This window comes from Schistocerca serialis, chromosome 4 (genome assembly GCF_023864345.2).
Source record: "Schistocerca serialis cubense isolate TAMUIC-IGC-003099 chromosome 4, iqSchSeri2.2, whole genome shotgun sequence".
NCBI lineage: Eukaryota > Metazoa > Arthropoda > Insecta > Orthoptera > Acrididae > Schistocerca > Schistocerca serialis.
In genome coordinates, this window is record NC_064641.1 from 971609823 (window position 1) to 971632978 (window position 23156).

The 23156-nt window shown below is 41.9% G+C and overlaps 1 protein-coding gene and 1 long non-coding RNA gene across 8 annotated transcripts in view; one reads left to right on the top strand and one right to left on the bottom strand.

The window, feature by feature from the left end:
- The window catches only part of LOC126473630 (F-box/LRR-repeat protein 7-like), a 135789-nt gene extending 133852 nt beyond the window's left edge, over nt 1-1937 (bottom strand). For 2 of the 6 annotated variants that reach the window (XM_050100813.1, XM_050100808.1), the window contains exon 1: nt 1470-1578. The gene's annotated coding sequence lies outside the window, so the exon portion shown is untranslated. Of the gene's footprint in view, nt 1-1351; nt 1372-1469; nt 1579-1798 lie in introns of those variants that run through there. The other 4 variants (XM_050100809.1, XM_050100810.1, XM_050100811.1 and 1 more) reach the window with 4 other exon arrangements.
- On the top strand, nt 1537-19619 carry LOC126473632 (uncharacterized). 2 transcript variants are annotated; one of them, XR_007586515.1, is made up of 3 exons: nt 1537-1673; nt 7412-7704; nt 18671-19619. It is a non-coding gene; the product is annotated as an uncharacterized LOC126473632 (long non-coding RNA). The 2 variants fall into 2 exon arrangements; XR_007586514.1 differs by lacking the exon at nt 1537-1673 and adding an exon at nt 5701-7331.
- The last annotated feature ends 3537 nt before the right edge of the window (nt 19620-23156 follow it).

Consider the following 23156-nt stretch of genomic DNA (forward strand, 5'->3'; position numbering starts at 1 on the left):
ACACCCAAGCCTGAAAATGTTAGAGTCTTGCACAATACACATGGCTGAACACTCAAAGATATGTGAACCACTTGGGTGCTACTCTTCATAATGCCCTACCAACATACATAAAGAGATTGGAGACAGAAACTGCTTTTAGATCAGAGTTAAAATTATTTCTTGCTGAGAAGTGTTTCTACATTGTAAATGAATATGTTAGTGTATAGGATTCCTAGGCCCTCATTCATTGTTGGGTTCTTTTGATCGTGTTAATGATATACCATCTATATTGTGTTTTTCTTTGCAAGGATGTTTCTGCTGTTGGTTTTCTGTTTCAGATGCTGTGTAATACACCTCTGCTGAGGAGAGATATGGTACTAACCTAATTGTGATGATTATAATGGCAGGTTTTCGAGTGTTCATGCATTACATCTTTTAGCAGTGTTACATAATGTGCTCAATTTGTTGAGCATTGTTTTGAATAGAAGTTTAATGATTTACCTACATCATTGATTGCAGAAAAATGCAAAACACACAATACGTCATTCTTTCATATAATTTGGTCATTTATTTTCAATTTTTTGACGGTGTTTTTATTTTCAACATTTCGTGTTCATTGATTCACTTTTTGTAGCTGTTGCAGTCACAATATACGCGATGTATTTTATGATTACCCTTATTGTACCGGACTGACATTCAAAACATTGGGATTTGTTTCTCATCGGGCCATACTGACTTGTGTTTTCATCTTTCCCCTTGTTGCTAACATGAATGCTGGGATGCTTCCTTTGATCAGGTCCTGGCCGACTTTATGCAGTATCGTATTTTGTTAATGCCTTATGTAGAGTATATTATTTCTGTTATGTTTTCGACAGGTTCTATACTATTGTACTAAATAATCCATGGGTGAATAAATAATTATGAAATAGGTCTACTATCTGAAAAATAATCCCATGTTCTGTCACAGCTTAATAAGATTTCGAAGTGGTGCAAGGATTGGCAACACGCTTTAAAAACTCAAAAATTTAAAACTTCCCAAATATTTTTGTTTGTAAGGAAGAAATAATCTCCTGCTACGAGAATCGTTTTCGTTATTACAGTTACAAAGTTATGCATGTTACAGGAACATGTTGTTGACCATTTTCAGTACATCAGCAGCACCGCAATTTGAGCGAGTACTATATTTGTTATAGTTGCAGAAATAGCGAGGTTCAACAAATAACGTACAAGATAATTTGTTATGCACACCACATCCCGCAACTGTGAGTTGCCTTAGTAGTTAGTAAACACAGCTTGACAGTAACGAATAGTATATACAATATTATCGGAGAAACAGAGCGAGAGTTAGAAAGTGAAACACCGCTTTGCAAACCTTTCTTTTTGAAAAAAGTTCTGTAAAGCATGTCAACTACGCACACAATAATTCAATTAATCGGTATTCAAACATGAGTTGTTAAGCAATTTATATAGAACTATCGTATAGTACATACATCATGTGTGTTCATTTATCGTGTTGGCAATGCTAGTATTCAAATGTTTTCTCACACTCCGTTGTCAGGACAATAACGCTGAAAGCATTTGAAATTTATCAATTTTCACTCTAGCAGAAGGTAGTTTCGGACTTTGACGATTATTACAAATGAGGCCTTATCACTGAAGTTTGTAACATCCGATATCAGCGGATAACTGCCATTGTGAGCATTATCATGTTACATACCCTTTACATAAAATATATTAGTAATTCTTAAATTTAGTTACAGACCATATATTGACCTTAACCATGCGTAACAAGAAGTAATATGTTCGGAAGTATTCTCACCTGAAAAGCTATCAATCATGTACTGCAGAGTGAATCAGCCAGTCTACTCATTTTTATTTCCGCTTACTGGCAGTTATTCCCCCTCCTGCACAGGGCTAGTGATGACATCGCGTTCCTTTAACTGTCGCCCGTCGTTAAGCCATCCACAAGCAAAGTGAAGGCAAAAAATCTTGCATTCGCATATTGTTGCACAGTGCTAGGAGGTAGTGTGTTGAACACAAAAAATCGTGGCCGGTGCGGTGTGAGCGTTGGGGTGGATGTGGATTTATTTATTTATTTCGTGTTCCATAGATCCATATGGGAACATATCCCTGGATATAGAACGAGTCAAGGTTTTTACAGATTATTGTTTTGTGCACATATACATTGATCTTATCATTAGATTAAAGAAACTGTGAAGTTTACCATATACCCTTAATATTAGTTAAGATACAAGACATCTGAAAGAATATACAGTCATACATAAATTTGGGTATTGTTCTTAAGTTATACAGGCGTCATATACAGACATACATAAATTTGGGTATTGTATTAAGTTACACTGTACTTACGGAGTATGATTAATCAATTGTAAAGGTCACACAGTAAGTTTTAAGCACAAACAAGAGATTTTGCTAAGAAATTCATCAATACTGTAACAAGACTCATCTAAAAGGAACTGCTTCAGATTTTCTTTAAACATTGGCATGTTTCCAACCAGTTCTTTAATGAGCGGTGGGAGGGCATTAAAAATCTTGGTGCCACTGTATAAAACCCCCTTCTGGACCATGCTTTTCGTTTTTAGCTCATAATGGATATCTACATCTACATCTACATTGATACTCCGCAAGCCACCCAACGGTGTGTGGCGGAGGGCACTTTACGTGCCACTGTCATTACCTCCCTTTCCTGTTCCAGTCGCGTAAGGTTCGCGGGAAGAACGACTGTCTGAAAGCCTCCGTGCGCGCTCTAATCTCTCTAATTTTACATTCGTGATCTCCTCGGGAAGTATAAGTAGGGGGAAGCAATATATTCGATACCTCATCCAGAAACGCACCCTCTCGAAACCTGGCGAGCAAGCTACACCGCGATGCAGAGCGCCTCTCTTGCAGAGTCTGCCACTTGAGTTTATTAAACATCTCCGTAACGCTATCACGGTTACCAAATAACCCAGTGACGAAACGCGCCGCTCTTCTTTGGATCTTCTCTATCTCCTCCGTCAACCCGACCTGGTATGGATCCCACACTGATGAGCAATACTCAAGTATAGGTCGAACGAGTGTTTTGTAAGCCACCTCCTTTGTTGATGGACTACATTTTCTAAGCACTCTCCCAATGAATCTCAACCTGGTACCCGCCTTCCAGTTTTCTTTGGGTGTTATAACTGTGGTATGATTTTGAATAAGATGCTATTTTTTGAAACAAAGCACATCAGGGAAAAAATATATTGGGCAGATGTTGTAAGGATTTGTAGAGCTCTAAACAGATCCCTGCACGAGTGCCTAGGGTGTACTCCACACATAATTCTGATTGCTCGCTTCTGTGCATGGAACATTTTTTTGCTATTGGTTGATTTTCCCAAAATATTATACCATAGGCCATAAGTTGGTGAAAATAGCTAAAATATGCAGTTTTTATTGTGCTCATTTCCCTAGTGTCTGAAATTATTTTAAAGGCAAATGTTGCTGAGCTTAGCCTTTTGCACAGATCTTGAATATGGTGGTGCCACTTTGCTATCTATATGCAGATCCAAGAATTTGGAGGACTCAACCTTCAAAATCTCGTGCTCACCCATTTTTAGGTTCATTTCATTAGTAACATTTGTGTTAGAAGAGAAGTGAATGTAATTTGTCATTTTTAGGTTGACTGTAAGGCCACTGGTTTCAAACCAGTTTGTCAAATCTGCAAAAGCTTTATTTGCAGCCTCATTTGACATATTCCCTGAGAGATTATTAACTGATAACATGGTGTCGTCAGCAAACATGAGTATTTTCCCATATTCTGTACATAGTGCTAAGTTATTTATAAATATTAGAAAGAGCAGTGGGCCCAGTACTGAGCCTTGAGGTACTCCTGCAGTAATGGAGCCCCATTCTGAAGATACCTGGCCACCATGCAGTCCTTCCACGATTACTTTCTGCTTTCTACCACACAGATAGGATTCAAGCCACGTGCCTACGGTTCCACCCATTCCTAGGGTCTTGGCTTTACTCAAGAGAATATGGTGACTTAAACTGTCAAAAGCTTTTGACAGGTCACAAAATATTCCAACCGTCGTCATATTATTATTTATGGCTTCCATAACATTGTCAACAAAGGCATGTATTGCATCCACGGTTGATACCCCTTTCCAAAAGCCAAACTGGCTACTGCTGAGGATATTATATTTACTAAGATGCTCAACCATTCTGCTATGCATCAATTTCTCTAGTACCTTGGAGAAAACTGAGAGTAATGAAATTGGTTGATAGTTTGTAGCCTCAGTCTTTTCTCCCTTTTTATAAATTGGTCTTATAAGCCCATATTTTAGCCTGTCGGGAAAAACACCTTCTTCCAATGATGTATTACTAATATGGCAGAGGACTGTACTTATTTCTTTACAACAATATTTCAGTAACTTGCTGGAAGTGTTGTCAACTCCAGCAGAATTTTTACATTTTAAAGACAATCATTTTTTCTAATTCTATCACTGTAGTTTTTCGAAGATGCTTCACATCTATTTTGTTAGTTAAGGTGTTATGCAAGTATTCTGTAGCATTCTTTACAGAACCCTGGCATCCCATTTGGTTGGTGACTGTTAGGAAATGATTGTTAAAGATATTAGCCACCATTTCGGGAGCATCCACCGAAAGGCTCCCAGTTCTTAAGCTAATCACTTCTTTGGCAGACAGGCTTTTCCCTGTCTCGCTTTTAACATATTTCCATATGGTTTTCATTTTGTCATTTGATTTGTCAATTTCCTTTTTTTAGATACATACTTTTAGATTTCCAGATTACCTTCCTTCATATTCATTACCTGTGTGTTATTTTTTCTCCAACGAATCGAAAACCTCGGCTTCTGGCAAAATTGTTCTCCAGTGCAAAATTACACTACATTCAATTTCCTACAAAAAGGGTCTGTACTTTTCTTCCTCTTGGACCAATAATTTGGAACGGGTTAAAAACAACTATTAAATTGTGTACCATATCTAAGTGCAGTAGAGGCATACTAATGGATAAATTGTGTTCCAGGGGTGAAACAGGCTGGGCTGTGGGAGGTGTGTGGAGTAGAGTGTGAGTGAAGGTAGCTCACTGCACTGTGTTTGTGCACTTCCCACCTCCATAGGTCTGCAAATCTGAAGGTGGAGCTGGTGATTCTCCACTCTATCTCGTCCACTGCATCACAAGAAGCAACTACAGAGTATATCACAAACTTATATGGCCCCTCTGTAGTGCACTATATGAATCACTGCCGACACAGTGCACAGACACGCTTGAGGAGGGTTTAGTTTGCACAACGTGCATTAACACTACATGGAATGCGAATATAAGGTACTAATAACACTAATACAGGTAATGAATGTGAACAGAATCTACTTTAATCTCTGCATACTGTGCTACACTGCTACAGGAGAAATTGGTTCTTTATGGTTCTGTTCAGAAGACGTAGTGTTCTTCTAAGAAAGATCACTTCCACCATTGTGAGTACTGCTCACTTCTCTGTTTACAGACAGGCTGTAACTGCCTTGTGTTTCGTGTCCACTTATCTTTTGCTGATAGACAAAATAGCTTTGATGAACTTGTGTTTAATATAATCCATTATGGAGTCCAGGTAGCAGTTTTCGTTATACTGGTTATCACTGTTAACATTCAACCGCGATTCTTATACATATATTTTAACAATGCGTTTTAAGATATGATGATGTGAGCATTGTCTCTTGAAACGCGTTGTTAAAATATATGTATAAGAATCGCGGTTGAATGCTAACAGTGATAACCAGAACTTGTGTTTATATAGTGAAGTTATTTCCTGTTTGGAAAGGGAGTAGGCCTATTTATTTGAAGGTGTTAAGTGAGCTATTATGTTGTCAGTTACTTATGTGGTGTTGGTGGGAAAGGGACTGGACTGTAAAAAGTGGCACCCTGCTGCTGTGTATTGTAAAACCGTGTAATTGTGTTTTAGGCACTTGGTGGTGAATTAATGGATGACTAAAAATGTTACTGCACTTCTCTCCCATTAATTGTGTTACAGGTAGACTGCATAAATATTTTCCATTCATAATTCATGAATTGCTGCATTTGCAGAGTGGGCTGCACCGAGTGGAACCACTTAACGCACATCCACAGTACATCTTCCGAGATAGGTGTGGCTATGTCTGATGGAATGTGACTGTTAATATTGAAGTCTATAACAGTTATCTGCTGTAACGCATTGCTTGACTTATGTTGAAATATCTGAACAACTGTTATAGTCTTGGTGACCTACTTTTGTTGCAGTGGATTAAGCCTCTGAGCCTCATCGTATTTTTGGAGAACTGAGGCAGGGTGATGCTTTTGATAACCCTCGTGCTGTGAAAAGTATTCCAGCTTGTGACAATGAAATCTATGATGTCCTGTACATATTGACAGTGTGTCCTATTTGGAAGAGTCTCTTCAGCGTGGTAGACAATTGACAGTTCCAGCTGTTGAACTTTTTTACATGATATGAGTAGCGCACTCAACAACTGCAAATAAGTACCCAGTAAACTGAAAATAACTCCACTGTGTAAACATGAGCTCAGTGAAGCTATTCTGTCCATTTGCATAATACAAATGGACAGGAAATGCTCGGGAGCAGCACCTGTGGTGGGGGAAGCTGCCTTTCCCGTAACGGATCACTAAGAATCAGTTTCTCCTCTTGCAGTGTAGAACATTGTGCAGAGATTTACATACGTCCAGTTCATGTACATTCCCTGCATTAGTGTTGTTAGTAACTTGTATCTGCATTCTGTGTAGTGTTAACTCATTTTGTGCAAAATAAACCCTCCCCGCGGACATCTGCACGCTGTGTCACCAGCGATTCGTGTGGCGTATTGTGGACGGAGAACTTTGTGATGTACCCTGTAGTTGCTTCTTGTGACGTAGCGAGGGGGATCACCTGCTTAACCTTCAGTTTGCTTACCTAGGAAGGAGGGAAGTACATTAATTTTTTACCATTGGAACAATATATTTAGTGCCGTAATTTGCAATTTTTTTCATCCTCTGCAAACTATTAGTCCTAGAGAAAAAGTGACTAGAACCTTTTTTGGCAGGGAAGTGAATGCAGGTTAATTTTGTATTGGGGAAGAATTTCCCCAGGATCCGTTGTTTTTGAGTCATTCAAGAACAAAAATAAAAAATTACCTTTAAACCTACCCCCACACCAATGCTCACACTCCACAGGTCAGGGTTTTTAGTACAATGTTTGTGACAATATATCCTAGAACTGTGTAAAACTTTGTGACTACATGACTTTTCCCCTAATTTTCCTTCATTGACTGGACTAAATGTTAGTGTTTGGAACTGACACAGATAGTGAAGGGCTTCATCATCAAAGGTAGTGTTGAGATGTGTATGTAAGTAAACTGGTTTTCAGAATTTTTGGTGTTACCGTTGTTTGTATTTTTGCACGATAAGGCATTTAGCGACAGCTGTAAACAGAATGGCAGAAGAACCTTTTGAGAGGACGGAAAAGAAACCCGAGCCTGTCAGCATTACCTCCCCTGAAATGTAAGAAACTGGTGGATTCCAAGACAAAATTGTGGAAAATGGAGACATCTTCAAATAACAGAAAGAAATAAAGGCTGAAGAGGCAGGATCACAGATGTCAGATGAAAGTTACCGCAAAAAAGGTTAAGTTGGAAAAGAGTGAAAATGAAAATGGATGCTTGTGCAGTGACTGAAGTTGAAGTCATAAATTGAGGATGATGGTGAGTAGTTCATATAATGTGTAATGCTACCTACATTTGAACTGTTGGCCTAAAGTGCACTTACAGTATACTTCAGGCTCTTGAGTTGCATGCTGCTGTTGGCAGATTGTATATCTCTGTTTAGCAATGGAGCTGTTAAGGAGCATTTAACTGTGCTAACAACACATTAAAGAACCATGTAGGCCTACTGTATACAGATTGTCCACATTGTGTAGCTATTTAGATTGAGGTGTAGTTTCTTAATAGATGGCTAATGTGCTACTCAGTATCAAAAAGTAATTTGTGTTTTTATCTTATCGGTTTTGTTTGAAATGCACAAACGAGGAGCCACAGTTAGTTGCTTGAACCTTCAACATTAAAGTCCTGTTGCATTATAAGGGAGATATATTTGCTACCAGTGAATGTTAATTTTTATTCCACGCACTCTCCGTTGACATTCTTAACTGCGAAAATAACAGTATTGGAGAATTGTACATAAATGTGTTGTCAAGGCAACACACTTCTAAAGACCAAGAGTAAAAGAAGTCAGATACAATGCACACTTAAAATTTACATTCTTCATTTGCCAGAGGAAAACTTCAGAATTGGGTGGTTGCTTTTACCAAACGATGCAGAACATTGAAGTTGTAGGTTGCCTCTTTTGCTATTTAACCACTGTATGCACTTGAATCTGTAATGAAAAATCTGTTACCTGGTGCCCTTTTGTGAGACTTACATTCATTTCTTTTTTTGTGACTCTTTATTATGTTGTATTTTAAATGTAGGCATACTTTGTGGCCTTCAGTCCAAAGGATGGTTTGATGTAGCTGGTTTGATACTAGCCAATCATGTGCAGACCTCTTAATCTATGTATAAATACTGCAGCTACATCAATTTGAACCTGCTTACTGTGTTCGTGACATGCACTACCTGTACAATTTTTACTCCCCCCCCCCTCCCCCCCCCCCACTTCCCTCCATTAACGAATTGTATTTGCCACAATGCCTCTGGATGTGTCCTATCAACTGATCCATTCCTTTCGTTACACTGTGCCACAAATTTCTTGTCGTCCACAACTCTTTTGTGCATGGTGGGCACGTGACCCCGAACTCGTGCAACTCTCTTTCCTTTCTGGGCTGCGTGCCTTCCCTTTCCACATCCCTTCTTGTCCCCGATCCTCCTCCTCCACCCCTCCCCCCTTTTCCCTTCCCCTTCCCCTTCCCCTTCCCCTTCCCCTTCTCCTTCTCTTTGGGAGTCTGTTTTGCGCCTACATCCAGAGATGGACACTTGTGAACGAATGAAGTGATTTCTCTTCTTTTATCTCTACAATGTAACATATCTGCCCTTACTTTGCCCTTCTCTTTTCTCAATTCTTCTCTTTCCCTTCTTCTCAGCTGCAGCGCTTGAGAATTCTTCTCTACTTTCCTTTTCTTTCTTTCCTCCCTGTGCCTGTCTGAAGACCAACCCACGCGTAGCCGGTGACGGGCTAACGGATAATTCCCCACCCCAGATAGACAAGTAGGACACGTACGTACCCCCTGGTAAAGGCCAGGTCCGAGGAGGGGCGGTTACCCGAGTTGGTACTTTCCGAACGTGCCGATCGGTCCTTCCGTCCGTTTCTCGGGAGGTGTGGCCTGAGGTGTACACAATCACCTAAGGTGGGAGTGCCCTCAGAGAGGGCTCCCACTAGGAAGGAGCACGCCATCAGAGACGCCAGTAATCGTGGTGGATACTTTTGCAATGGTTTCTTCTAATTCTAAAACTTCTGCCCACAAGAGAAAGCTAGACGAGTCTCAGCCACGGACAATTCTTCTGTCAGTGCCAAAGTTCCTAGTCATTTCTCAGTCTGACGAAGGTCGAGACTTCTCGACAGTCGACCCTTTCATTATTCAGAAAGGTGTCAATGCAATTGCAGGTCCTGTAAAGTCATGTTCCTGGATACGAAATGGCACTTTGTTGCTAGAAGCAGATAGTGCCCTCCAGGCACATAAATTGCTTCAAACTACGCTGCTACACACCTCCCCTATCCAGGCGGGAGCGCACCGTACTTTAAGCTCATCACGTGGTGTGGTTTATACAAGATCACACAACGGATTATCAAATGAGAACATTAAAAATTACCTGTCTGATCAGGGAGTAATGGCCGTACAATGAGTCACGAAAAGGGTTGAGAAGGAATTGGTGCCGATCCGCACTCTCTTTTTGATGTTTGACAGAGTTCAACTTCCATTGAACATTAAAGCAGGATATTTTCAGTTCATGTTTACCATCCCCGACCCTATGCATTGCTATTGGTGTCAGAGGTTTAATCACACCAGCCAGTCATGTTCCAATATGGCCAAACGTGTAACCTGTGGCAGGGATGCCCATAAGGGTGCTTGTCCACCTCCATCCCCTTGTTGCATCAACTGTATGGGCGACCATGCTGCTTCCTCTATATATTGCCCCATTTTCAAAGACAAACGGTTATTTCAGGAAATCAGAGTAAAGGAAAAGGTGTCGATCTTTGCTGCTCGAAAGTTATTCGCCAGTCGAAAGCCCACTGTGCCTCACGCAGGTAAATACAGCACTGTCCTTGCCTCTCCTCGGCCAATAAAGGAGGCGGCCATGCAGACTTGTGATCTCACCTTTAGTGCCACGGTCGTCAGATCGGCCAGTGCAAAGATCACCCCTTCAACCTCCCCACTCTATGGCTCACCCTTCATCGGGCTCTGCTAAATCACAAGCCCCAAAATCAGACACCCAGACTTCCAAAAAAGAGCCTACTCATGAAGATTTTTTACGTACCCCGACTTCACAACCGTCGATCCCTCCCTCATCTCAACGTCCTGTTTCCAAGAAGGCTAATTAGAAACCCAGTTCCTCTCCTTCTCCGCCACGGCGTGTCTCATCTACAGCACCACCTGGCGGTCACCGCGATTGGCCGTCTTCTGTGTGGCCCAGGCGCACTGCTGGCGGCCGATCAACCGGCCGATTGCTGGTGGTAGCAGCTGCTGCCGAACAACCTATGGATTGGGATCTTCTGCCTTCGGCTGAATGCTGTTCCACGCTGTCGGCCACTAGCTCTGAGCATTCGTTGAGTTGACGGCAACCTTGGTCACATTCTTCCCTTTTCTGTCCACCCGATGTCCATTATCCATTGGAATATCCGTGGCATTCGAGCCAGTTGGGATGAATTGTCGATCCTCTTACGATCCTACTCGCCGGTCATCTTCTGTCATCAGGAAACAAAGCTGCGTCCCCGCGATCACATTGTTTTTCCTCATTTTAAGTGAATCTGATTTGATCTCCCCTCTGTTGATGGCACTCCAGCATATGGAGGAATCGTGACTCTTCTCCATGTTCCTTCCAAACTGTTGCTGTCCATCTTTCCCTTTCTGGATACACCTTCTCTCTTTGTGCTGTATACATTCCATCGTCCACACCAATGGCAAGAGCTGATCTCCCTCATCTTCTTCGTCAGCTTCCGCCCCCCTATTTGCTGGTTGGGGACTTCAATCCCCACCACCTACTTTGTGGACCTCTGCGTCCTTGTCCGAGAGTCTCCCTGTTGATTGACCTCTTCCACCAAGTGGATGTTGTTTGCCTCAACGCTGGGGAACCTACATTTTTGTGTGCCTCCATGTCTACCTACTCATTTGGACCTTTCGGTCAGTACTGTTCAGCTAGCTTGGCACTTTGAATGGTTCCCTCTTGCCAATAAATACTCGAGTGACCATTTTCCATGTGTCCTTCGATTACAGCCACAATTGCCATCTATGCGCCCAAGACACTGGAAGTTTTCTTAAGCCGATTGGACGCTTTTCTCCTATCTAGCAACATTTGATGACCGTCAATTTCCTAGCATCGATTATCAGGTCACTCGTGTTACAGAAGTTTTTCTTACAGCCACAGAATGTTCGATACCTCGTAGTTCCCCTTTGCCCCAGTGCCCCCCAGTTCCTCGGTGGAACGAGGTGTGCCATGACGCGATACGCGAGTGGAGACGTGCTCTTCGTGTTTGCCGCCATCATCCTACGTTGGCCAACTGTATCTGCTATAAGCAGTTACGTGCGCGATGCCTTCACATCATATACGACTGCAAGAAGGCAAGCTGGAATTTCTTTAGCAGCTCATTTAATACCTTCACTCCCTCATCAATTGTTTGGAGTCAATCCGACAGATATCCATCACTTCCAGTTTTCCCCCAACCTCTGGGCTAACTGTCATGCAGGATACCTTAGTGTACCCAGTCGCAATCTCTAAGTCATTGGGTCAACACTTTGCTGAAATTTTGAGCTCTTTGAATTACCCACCAGCCTTTCTCCTGAAGAAATTGGTTGCGGAAGAGCGACCAGCGACCTCTTGCTTTTTCCTCTCAATATCGTGAAAGGTATAATGCCGTTCTTTCTATGCGGGAACTCAGACATGCATTCTCCTCCTCTCGCTCTTCTGCTCTGGGAGCAGATGGTATCCACGTCCACATGTTGCTGCATCTATCATACCATTGTCTGTGCAACCTCCTTCGCCTTCATAATCAACTTTTGTGTTGACAGTACCTTTCCCAGAAAATAGCGGGAAGCTATTGTCATACCTGTTCCAAAACCTGGAAAGGACAAACATCTCCCCTCCAACTATCGCCCAATCTCTTTCACGAGTAGTGTTTGTAAGGTTTTGGAGCATATGGTAAATAGCCATTTAGGCTGGTGGCTGTGGTCCCAAAACCTTTTAACAACAGCCCAATGCGGTTTCTGAAAGCATCGTTCGACAGGTGACCATCTTGTTGCTCTGTCCACTTATATCATGAACAATTTTCTCAGCAAACACCAAACGATAGCTATATTTTTTGATACGGAGAGGGCATACGACACCTGTTGGAGGACAGGCATCCTCTGCATGCTGTTCTCTTGGGGCTTTCAAGGTCGGCTACTACGTTTCATCCGTGAATTTATGACAGAGCACACATTTGAGGTGCAGGTGAACACTACTCTATCCCGTACTTTCTCTCAAGAAAAAGGGGTGCCCCAGGGCTCCGTGCTAAGCGTTGTACTGTTTGCCATCACCATAAATCCAATTATGGATTGTCTACTTTCCGATGTCTCGGGCTTCCTCTTTCTCGATGACTTTGCAGTCTACTACACCTCTCAACAGACCAGCCTTCTTGAATGACGTCATCAAGGATGCCTCAATTGCCTCCATTCGTAGAGCATCAAAACCAGTTTCCAATTTTCTCCCAGTAAGACTGTCTGTGTAAATTTTTGGCGTGGTATGGAGTTTTATCTGCCATCTTTACATCTAGGCCCTGTTGACCTTCCATTCACAGATGTCGCCAATTTTTTGGGACTTATGTTTGACAGAAAACTGTGCTGGTCTTCCCACATTTCATATCTTTCGGCTCGCTGTCTGCGATCCCTCAACACCCTCTGTGCTCTGCTCCTGGGCAACGGACAGAGTGATCCTCCTCCGCCTATGCTGCGCCTTACTGTGCTCAAAATTGGACCATGGAAGCATAGTTTACTCCTCTGCACAGCCGTCTATTCTTCAGTGTCTCGACTCTGTCCACCACCGTGGATTGCATTTAGCATCTGGAGCTTTTTACACCAGCCCCATGGAGAGCTGAACCTCCGCTGTCCGATCAGTGAGCTGTCTGAGTCATTTTGATAGTCATCTGTCTTCCATGCCTGCTAATCTGACCCGTGTTTCCCCCCCCCCCCCCCCCCCCCCCCCTCGATGCCTCCTTGAATTTAGGGTATGCAGGCAACCCTTCCTCTCTGCTGCCACCAGGAGTCCACTTCCGTCAACTGCTACATTCACTTTCCTTCCAATTTCCTAAAACCTTCCTGACAAATAGGAGTACGCTGCCACCTTGGCCCCACTCCTGGACATGCCTTCTCTGTGACCTTTGTCAGCTTCCCAAGGATAGTACCCCTCCCCCTAGTTTATCGTTGGGCATTAGCTGCTCTATGCACACAAATGGAGGATGCCACATTTATTTACACTGACGGCTCCAAGACCACCTTTGGTGTCAGGAAAGCCTATATTATTGACGACACCCCTATTAAATTTCAGTTTCCTGACCAGTGTTCAGTTTTTACTGCTGTTCTCCGTGCTGTCCAATACATCTGTTGCCGTCAGCGGATACAGTATATTATATGCTAGTATTCGCTGAGCTCTCTTCTCAATCTCCAAGCTCTTTATCCTGTCCACCCTCTGGTCCACCAGATTCAGGCCTGCCTCCATATGCTCCACTTGGGGGGCATCTCTGTGGCATTCCTCTGGATCCCAGGGCATGTTGGTATATGTGGAAAGAGGCAGCCCATATAGTGGCGAAGGTTGCTCTCTGTATTCCTCAGCCCGCCGTTTGCACGGTTCCGTTTGCTGGTCTACAGAACATTTTATGTTGTTGTGTTACTCTTTTATGGCACACTCATTGGTCTGCACTTCAGGATAATAAATTGTGGGTCATAAAACCTCTTCTCTGTGCTTAGACCTCTTCCGTCTGGCCCTGTTGTTGGGAGGAGGTAACTTTAACTTGACTCTGGATTGGGCATTGTCTTTTTAGCCATTGAGATCTTTTAAGTGGCGCTCCTCCTCTGCTTTGTCCCCACTGCTCTCAGTCGTGGATGGTGAGACACCTGTTACTTCAGTGCCCCTATTTTAAACCGCTTTGTGCCCGTTTACAGCTGTTTCCCGATATATCTTCCATTTTAGCAGATGACTCGTGCTCAGCTGATCGTGTCCTTGAGTTTATAAGTGTGAGTGAGATGACATTGGTCATTTGAAACTCTTTTTGGGGAAAATAACCCCCTCTTCAATAGCACTTTTCTAAGATTTCCTTCTGTTTTTTTAGTTTTCCTCCTCATTAAGTTTCGCTCCCATTGATGCTGATTTCAATTCCTGTTTTATCCTTCACTAAGTCACAAATGGGCGCTTATGACCATAGCTATTTTGTGCACTGAAACTTTTTTTAATCGTATTGACCAACTAGGATCATGTTAACAACTTCAGTTCCTCATCTTCCTTTGTTATTTTCTATTTTTCCAGTATTCCCTCATTTTCTCTCCATAAAGTCTCTTCATTTCTTCTGTCCATGTTGTTCCCCGTATTTTATTTCTTCTGCTTTGAATGCCTCCCAAATTTAGTATTTTATTTTTAAAACAGTTTCTTTCTGCTATTTCTGGTTCTTTAATGTTGTTTCTTTCTAGATCTTTCCTTACTACTGTAATCCATGCTATTGTCGATTTCTTCTTTCAGAAATATAGCAGTATTTGCTTTGTTAGTTTATTTCCATCCATTCGGTAGAGGTATCCAAAAAAGGTTAATCTTTGTGTGGCCATTACTTCATATATTTTCTTTATATTTTTGTAGATCTCCTCATTACTTCTTATATTCCAACCATCTGCAGTTTTTACTGCAGTTGTTATTTTTCTAATAATCCTTCTTTTGAGAACCTCTAATCTGTCCATCTTATAGTTCATTTTTAGGCATTAAGATCCATATAAACATTCTGGTCGAACCAGTGTGGTGTGGGGTTTTAGTTTTGTTTTTCTAGATATACATTTCTTGTTGTAAATATTTTTGGTCAAACCCTATGCTCTTTCCATTTTGTTAATCCTTACATCTATTGCAGATTTTTGTAGTCCATTCTGTTGAATAGTCTCCCAAGATATGTATATTTATTTACTCGCTCTATTTTACCTATTTGTTTTGCTGTGAATTTTGGCACATTTTTTATACTTGTCATGAATTTTGTTTTTTTCCAGCTGAAATTTTGAAACCAGTGCTGTTTGCTATTTATTCCAGAAGGTTTATCTGAAGAACAGCTTTTGTCAGGTTTTCTGAAAGTATTGCAAAATCATCCACAAAAGCCAAGCAGTTTACCTTAATTCCATTTGTTTTCCTTCTCAGATTCATTGGTTCAATTTTGTGATTTGTTTAGCTCCGAATTTCAGATCCTTACAGTTTTTTCTGGAACACAATTAAACAGTAAATCACCTTATTTTATTTTTATTTTTTTAAGTTCTTATCACCAAACCTCAAAATTTTTATTTCTTTTCCCGAAACTTTAATATGTTCAGAAAATTTTTCTTTGGTTTCCTGTACTGCATGTTCATCATACAGTCCAAATGATAGGGTATAGGCCACAACCCTGTCTCACTCCCTTCCCAACCAGTGGTTCCCTTTTGTGCTCCATGACTCTTATAACTTCCATTTGGTTCCTGTAGAAATTCTGAATAGCATTTCACTTCCTGTATTTTACCCTTGCTTCTTTCAGAATTTAAAAGAGTGTATTCCAGTCAGCAATGTCAAAAACTTTCTGTAGGTTTACAAATCATATAAGTGTAAGTTCGCCTTTCCTTATGCAGTCTTTTAAGATAAGTCACAGGGTCAGTATTGCCTTGCCTGTCCCTACATTTTTCTGGAAATCAAATTGATTTTCCCCAAGGTAGGCATCTACCAGTTTTCCATTCTTCTGTAAATAATTTTTGTTAGTATTTTGCAACTATGACTTAGTAGCCTGATAGTTTGGTAACATCCACACCTGTCAGCACCTGCTTTATTCGCAATTGGAATTATTACATTCTTCATGAAGTCTGAGGGTATTTCGCCTGTCTCACACATCATGCATGCCAGATGGAATAGTTTTGTTGTGGCTGGGTCTCCCAAAGCTATCAGCGGTTCTGACAGAATGTTGTCTACTCCAGGGGCCTTGTTTCACCTTAGTTCTTTCAGTGCTCTGTCAGTCTTCCCGCAGTATAATGTCTCCCACCCCATCTTCATCAGCATCCCCTTCCCTTTCTACAATACTGTATTCAAGATCATTTCCTTTGTAGAACTCATCTATATATTGGCTCCACCTTTCAGCTTTCCTTTCTTTGTTTAGTACTGCTTTTCCTTCTGAGCTCTCAATATTCAGAGAGCTGCTTCTCTTTTTGCCAAAGGTCTCTTTAATTTTCCTGTAGGTGGCATCTATCTTTCCCTCAGTTATGCAGGCTTATAACGGCTTGCATTGTCCTCTAGCCATTCCTGCTTAGTCATTTAGCACTTTCTGTCAATCTCATTCTTTAGACATCTGTATTCCATTGCACCCAGTTCATTTGCTGCATTTTATGTTTTCTCCTTTCATCATTTAAATTCAGTGTCTGCTGTGTTATCCAAGGATCCTATTAGCCCTTCGTTGTTTGCCTATTTGATCCCCTGCTGCCTTGACTATTTCATCTGTCAAAGCTACCCATTCATTTTCTGCTGTTTCAGTCAAAGGTTGCCTAATTCTCCCTTTGAAACTCTCAGTAATCTTCGGTTCTTTCAACTTATCCAGGTTCCATCTCCATAATTTCCTATCATTTTGTGATTTATTGAGTTTTAATCTACAGTTCATAAAAAATAAATTGTGGTCAGAGTCCACATCTGTCCCTGGAAATGTCTTACAGTATAAATGTGGTTCCAAAATCTTGTGTCTTACCATTATGTTAGGTGACACATTTGAGACGTTGGAAAAATAAAGCACTATATACAAGAAAGTGTGCAAACTTGTTGCTTATTAGCAGCACATACATGTGGAGGGAAGGCTGGACTTTGTGTCTGAAATTTGTCACACAGCACATTGGCTCTCAACATGTCAGTCACTGCAAATGGGGCACATATTGTGCCTCGGGGGTGTGCAGCATTCCTGGAGTGATTTGATAAAAGGCTACTGTAACATGACTCTGTAGGTCAGTCAGATTCTGCGGTTTTTATGGAAATAATGTTGATGTTAGGCCGGAATATTAAAGGCTGTGGGAGGGGTCTACCAAATCCGCACTGGCGATCGTTGAATATCTGAATATCTGGTTTAATTGTCCTCACACAATGACATCCAAGTGTGCTGGAGCACCATCCTGTTGATAGACATCGATGTCCAGTATCCCATCTTTCTGTAATTGATAAATGACATACTGGTCAATTATTTCCAGGTAATTGAGAGCACAAACAGTCTCCTCCACAAGAAAGAATGGGCTGATAACACTGCACCGACACCTGAAAACTCCCTGGGTCTCTACAACACTCGAAAATTTTTTAGGCCACATGCCACATTGACTTCGTTGTTGTGGTGTAACAACCATTTTCACTTACAAGGTAGCACACTCAGCGTGTGTTGACTGTTGTCACCTCTGTAGGTTATACAATGTGCTTCTGACATCTGCTGTTTGCACTGTGAACTAGGTGCTGACAGCTTGCCTCACAAAGCATGGTCATTCATTGTTAACTCGCCCCATTTTCATGTACTTTGCAGAAAATCGCTTGGAGATTTATTCACTAACTTAATAAATATAATGCAATACTCTTATGATGTCTTAGACGGATCACCCTGTACAATCAATCTGAAACTTGCCATTGTCTCCAGGTCTCTTGCACATATACAACCTTCTTAGACGATTCTTAAACCAGATTACAATGAAATGAACACCCTTAGCTGCTTACAGGCATTGACATACGTCAACGGGGACAGATGAAAATGTGTGCCCCGACCGGGACCTGAACCCGGGATCTCCTGCTTACATGGCAGACGCTCTATCCATCTGAGTCACCGAGGACACAGAGGATAGCGCGACTGCAGGGATTTATCTCTGGCACGCCTCCCGCGAAACCCACATTCTCAACGTATTGTCCCGCACTACATTCGTCGGGGCACACATTTTCATCTGTTCCCGTTGATGTATGTCAACGCCTGTAAGCAGCTAAGGGTGTTCATTTCATTGTAATTTCATTCTAATGAGCTGCACGGTCACCGATGGTATCTGTTCTTTCGGACATGTCCGAAAGAACTGATACCCTCTTAGTAAATCTTAAAATTTTGCACAGGACATAAAATCACTGCTAACATCTGGTTTATCAGGCACATTTCTTTTTCATACCTTTCCCTGTCCATGTTTTTCTACTATTTTTCCTTCTCTTCCCTTTCCTACTATACCAAATTGCATGTTTGAAGGCACTGTACACTCTCTAAACTAAATGTTTTTATTTTCAGAAGCTACACGAAAAAGCTCTCAGCTCTACAGTCCGAGTCTGACCGACTTGTCCGACGAGCCACTGTCGGCGGCACTGCGATCGCAGGCCCCTCACGGTGTGTGCTTACTCAGGCAAGTGTCGTGGGGATTTGTTAATGTAGAGGCTGACTGTACGCTGTAGGTGTCTGCAGACTTCCATCATTAGAGGAACAGTTCTATGAACAGTACATGCCATTCTCGGGAGTGTGGACCACTTCGTTGGTTACTCGAGTTCCTCATCTGACCCCAGAACTGTCATTTACTGCAGCTAGGCATTTAGCACTAATAAAATGTGAGTTACATAAAATGGAAGTGTCCGACATATCAGCAGCCGTGAAGATATGAAAATTTAAAGGTATCTCCATTTTGAGCAGTACAAACTTTAGAATTATTATTCTAATTTGTTAATCCTGTGGTGTAGTCCACGTACTGTGTGAAAGTGACTTGTCAACATATGATCGAAGAACATTTATTATAAACTTTCCTGGTGATCTCAGTGAACTGCATTTGGTAATATCAAGACCTATGAACTGGTTAAGAGACTTACTCAGCTATAAAACTTTTGTGCCTGTGTTTGTTTATATTATGCATTATATGTATATTTAACCAATTGTATAAGAAATCTTTAAATAAGAATGTAAAATGACTGTGTAAACTTGTGACTAGTAATAATTGAAGGTTATTGGCAACGAAATGTTGTTGTAAGCTTGTAGTGTATCTTACGGAATATGCCCATGACACAGGCAAGTCCTAGGAGCAATACACATTGGGTTCAGAGCTGGCTAGAAATAACTTTTTCAGTTATTTTGAAATTTAACTTAGTCATCTGCCAGAATGCCTATGATGTTGGGGGCTAGAATAAATCTGCAGTAACTCATTTTCTGTTGTAAAAGGCAAATAAAAGGTGTTTTATACCTAGCGAAGGTTTTACGTTGGTGAATCAACTGTTATTGAGACGACCTTTCCATCAGCCTTTTTGCTTAATTATACATGGATCTTCTTAGGGTTTGTTGTACACTTTTCTAAATTTCAAAGAAGTATGGGTTTTCTGGGTAAGGACACCTTACATGTTGTGTAACCTATCCACCATGTGCTATGATCTCCTGCACCTACTATTAGAGTGGATTTACGTCTGCACCTGAGATCCAGCACAGTACGAGGGCAGTTCAATAAGTAATGCAACACATTTTTTTTTCTGAAACAGGGGTTGTTTTATTCAGCATTGAAATACACCAGGTTATTCCCCAATCTTTTAGCTACACAACACTATTTTTCAACGTAATCTCCATTCAATGCTACGGCCTTACGCCACCTTGAAATGAGGGCCTGTATGCCTGCACGGTACCATTCCACTGGTCGATGTCGGAGCCAACATCGTACTGCATCAATAACTTCTTCATCATCCGCATAGTGCCTCCCATGGATTGCGTCCTTCATTGGGCCAAACATATGGAAATCCGACGGTGCGAGATCGGGGCTGTAGGGTGCATGAGGAAGAATAGTCCACTGAAGTTTTGTGAGCTCCTCTCGGGTGCGAAGACTTGTGTGAGGTCTCGCATTGTCATGAAGAAGGAGAAGTTCGTTCAGATTTTTGTGCCTACAAACACACTGAAGTCGTTTCTTCAATTTCTGAAGAGTAGCACAATACACTTCAGAGTTGATCGTTTGACCATGGGGAAGGACATCGAACAGAATAACCTCTTCAGCGTCCCAGAAGACTGTAAGCATGACTTTACCGGCTGAGGGTATGGCTTTAAACTTTTTCTCGGTAGGGGAGTGGGTGTGGCGCCACTCCATTGATTGCCGTTTTGTTTCAGGTTCGAAGTGATGAACCCATGTTTCATCGCCTGTAACAATCTTTGACAAGAAGTTGTCACCCTCAGCCACATGACGAGCAAGCAATTCCGCACAGATGGTTCTCCTTTGCTCTTTATGGTGTTCGGTTAGACAACGAGGGACCCAGCGGGAACAAACCTTTGAATATCCCAACTGGTGAACAATTGTGACAGCACTACCAACAGAGATGTCAAGTTGAGCACTGAGTTGTTCGACGGTGATCCGTCGATCATCTCGAACGAGTGTGTTCGCACGCTCCGCCATTGCAGGAGTCACAGCTGTGCACGGCCGGCCCGCACGCGGGAGATCAGACAGTCTCGCTTGACCTTGCGGCGATGATGACACACGCTTTGCCCAACGACTCACCGTGCTTTTGTCCACTGCCAGATCACCGTAGACATTCTGCAAGCGCCTATGAATATCTGAGATGCCCTGGTTTTCCGCCAAAAGAAACTCGATCACTGCCCGTTGTTTGCAACGCACATCCGTTACAGACGCCATTTTAACAGCTCCGTACAGCGCTGCCACCTGTTGGAAGTCAATGAAACTATACGAGACGAAGCAGGAATGTTTGAAAATATTCCACAAGAAATTTCCGGTTTTTTCAACCAAAATTGGCCGAGAAAAAAAATGTGTTGCATTACTTATTGAACTGCCCTCGTAGTTAATCCATCATAGGGGAGTGGAGGGGGCAGGGGTGGTCATCGTGCACCCTCTTTGGTCACACTCTGGTGGTGCTCAGACCATCTGTACCAAAGGAGGACAAATATGTATCAAGTGCATACAGTAATTGTACACAGTGTCTTATAAATAATTTTTCATCAAGGTTACATACATTATACAAGTACCATGTAAATAAACAAAGAATGTCTTTCAATAGTCATATTTAACTGTGCATTTCACAGTTGCAGTAATTAATCAAATCACAAAAGGCTCCATTTTTGGTATAACTCCTGATGTAACTAATCTAGTACTTTTATCTTCCAAAGTAAACACCTGGCACACTTGGAACAAGCCTAGTGTTTTGTCTACTATACAGATATCTACTATACAGATATTCTAAAATGTGTAGTCCTCATTTTCAGGCTTGGTCCATTCAAAAAGTATCTGACTTTTAGCTACAAAATCAATCTTTATTCAGATACAATAGTTTCAGCTTCAAAGCAGTGCCCATCAGCTTCTACACACCTCTCCCAACACTGCTGCCACTGCTGGAAGCATCACCAGAAAGCCTCTTTCGGTAGGGCGTTCAACTGCTCCGTCGAATTCTGCACGTTGTCTTCCCTGTTCTGAAATCTGATCCCTTTCAGAGCCTTTTCCTGTGTACGGAAAAGCCAGAAGTCACTCAGTGCTAGGTCAGGGGAACAGGAAGCTGACAAACCACAGTCTTTTTTTGTTTTCAAAAAAAAACTCCGAATTAATGGAGAACGATGAGAGGACGCATATTGTCACGGTGAAGGGTGCCCACTGCCTGCGAGTCCAGCTGTTTGTATCTCACCGATTCATGCAGGTAACCTTTCGGTCATACTCCTCGTTGACATTAGTATCTTCTGGGGCGTACTCGTGACAAACTGCACCATTGGAGTCAGGAAAGATGGTCAGCATGACTTACACATTGATGCGGACCTGCCTCACTCTTTTGGGTCTCAGGGATGACAGATACTTCCGTTGCAATGAGAGGAACTTTGTTTCTCCGTTGTACATGTAAACTCAGGACTCATCACCAGTGATTACTGCATTACAAAAGTTCGGATTACTACGGACAGTATCCAGCACGTCCTGTCTGATCTCCAAATGAAGTTGCTTATGCTCAGTTGTTAGAAACTTTGGCATAAATTCTCCTGAGATGGCATGAATGGGTTCAACACTAATTTTAACCTTGTGTGCAAGTTCTCTGCTCGTGTTTAATCTACCCTGCATCACCAGTGTCCTTACGTTATCAGCTCTCTGGATGGTGAAGACCTACCTGAATGTGCTTCACTCTTCACTGATGCGTGGCCATCTTTGAAGTGGTCGTGCCACTCCTTTATATATGTGGTACCCGTCACTTCGTCCCCAAACACTTCTCAAATCTTGTCGATTCTATCGACCTGAGAATTGCCTAGCTTAAAACAAATTTGATGCAATAATGTTGTCCCACTTTTTCTGTCATTTTGCCCTCACAACCAAATCCGATAACTATCTCTTATAAGTGTTCACCTGGCAACAACTAGGCAGTGACTGGTTGTTTCTGCTATTGTGAAAAAAAATCACACGTTTGCACTATGTACGCTTACCAACATAGAGGGGATGTGTGTCCCAAAGCCACTATTGGTTTCGACATAAAAAATAAGATTGGATACATTTTGAATAGTCCTCGTATAATGCTAAAGCACGTGCTCAGAAACTGAGAGCTCTCGGTATCAAATCCTGGTTGAAACACAGAGGTATTTCAGTCTGCCTTTACCCCAGCCCTAACCTCACCCTGACGAGAAGGCGTGAGACACGGTTCAGATTCCACGTTAAATTGTAGGTTCCCTTTCCCCGATTGGACAACTGGAGTAGATTAGGGACTCGCATGCCGCTAAAGTGGTATCCAATTGAAAGAGTTGCACCAAACTGTTGAGCCATGTAAAATTATTATATTAGCCA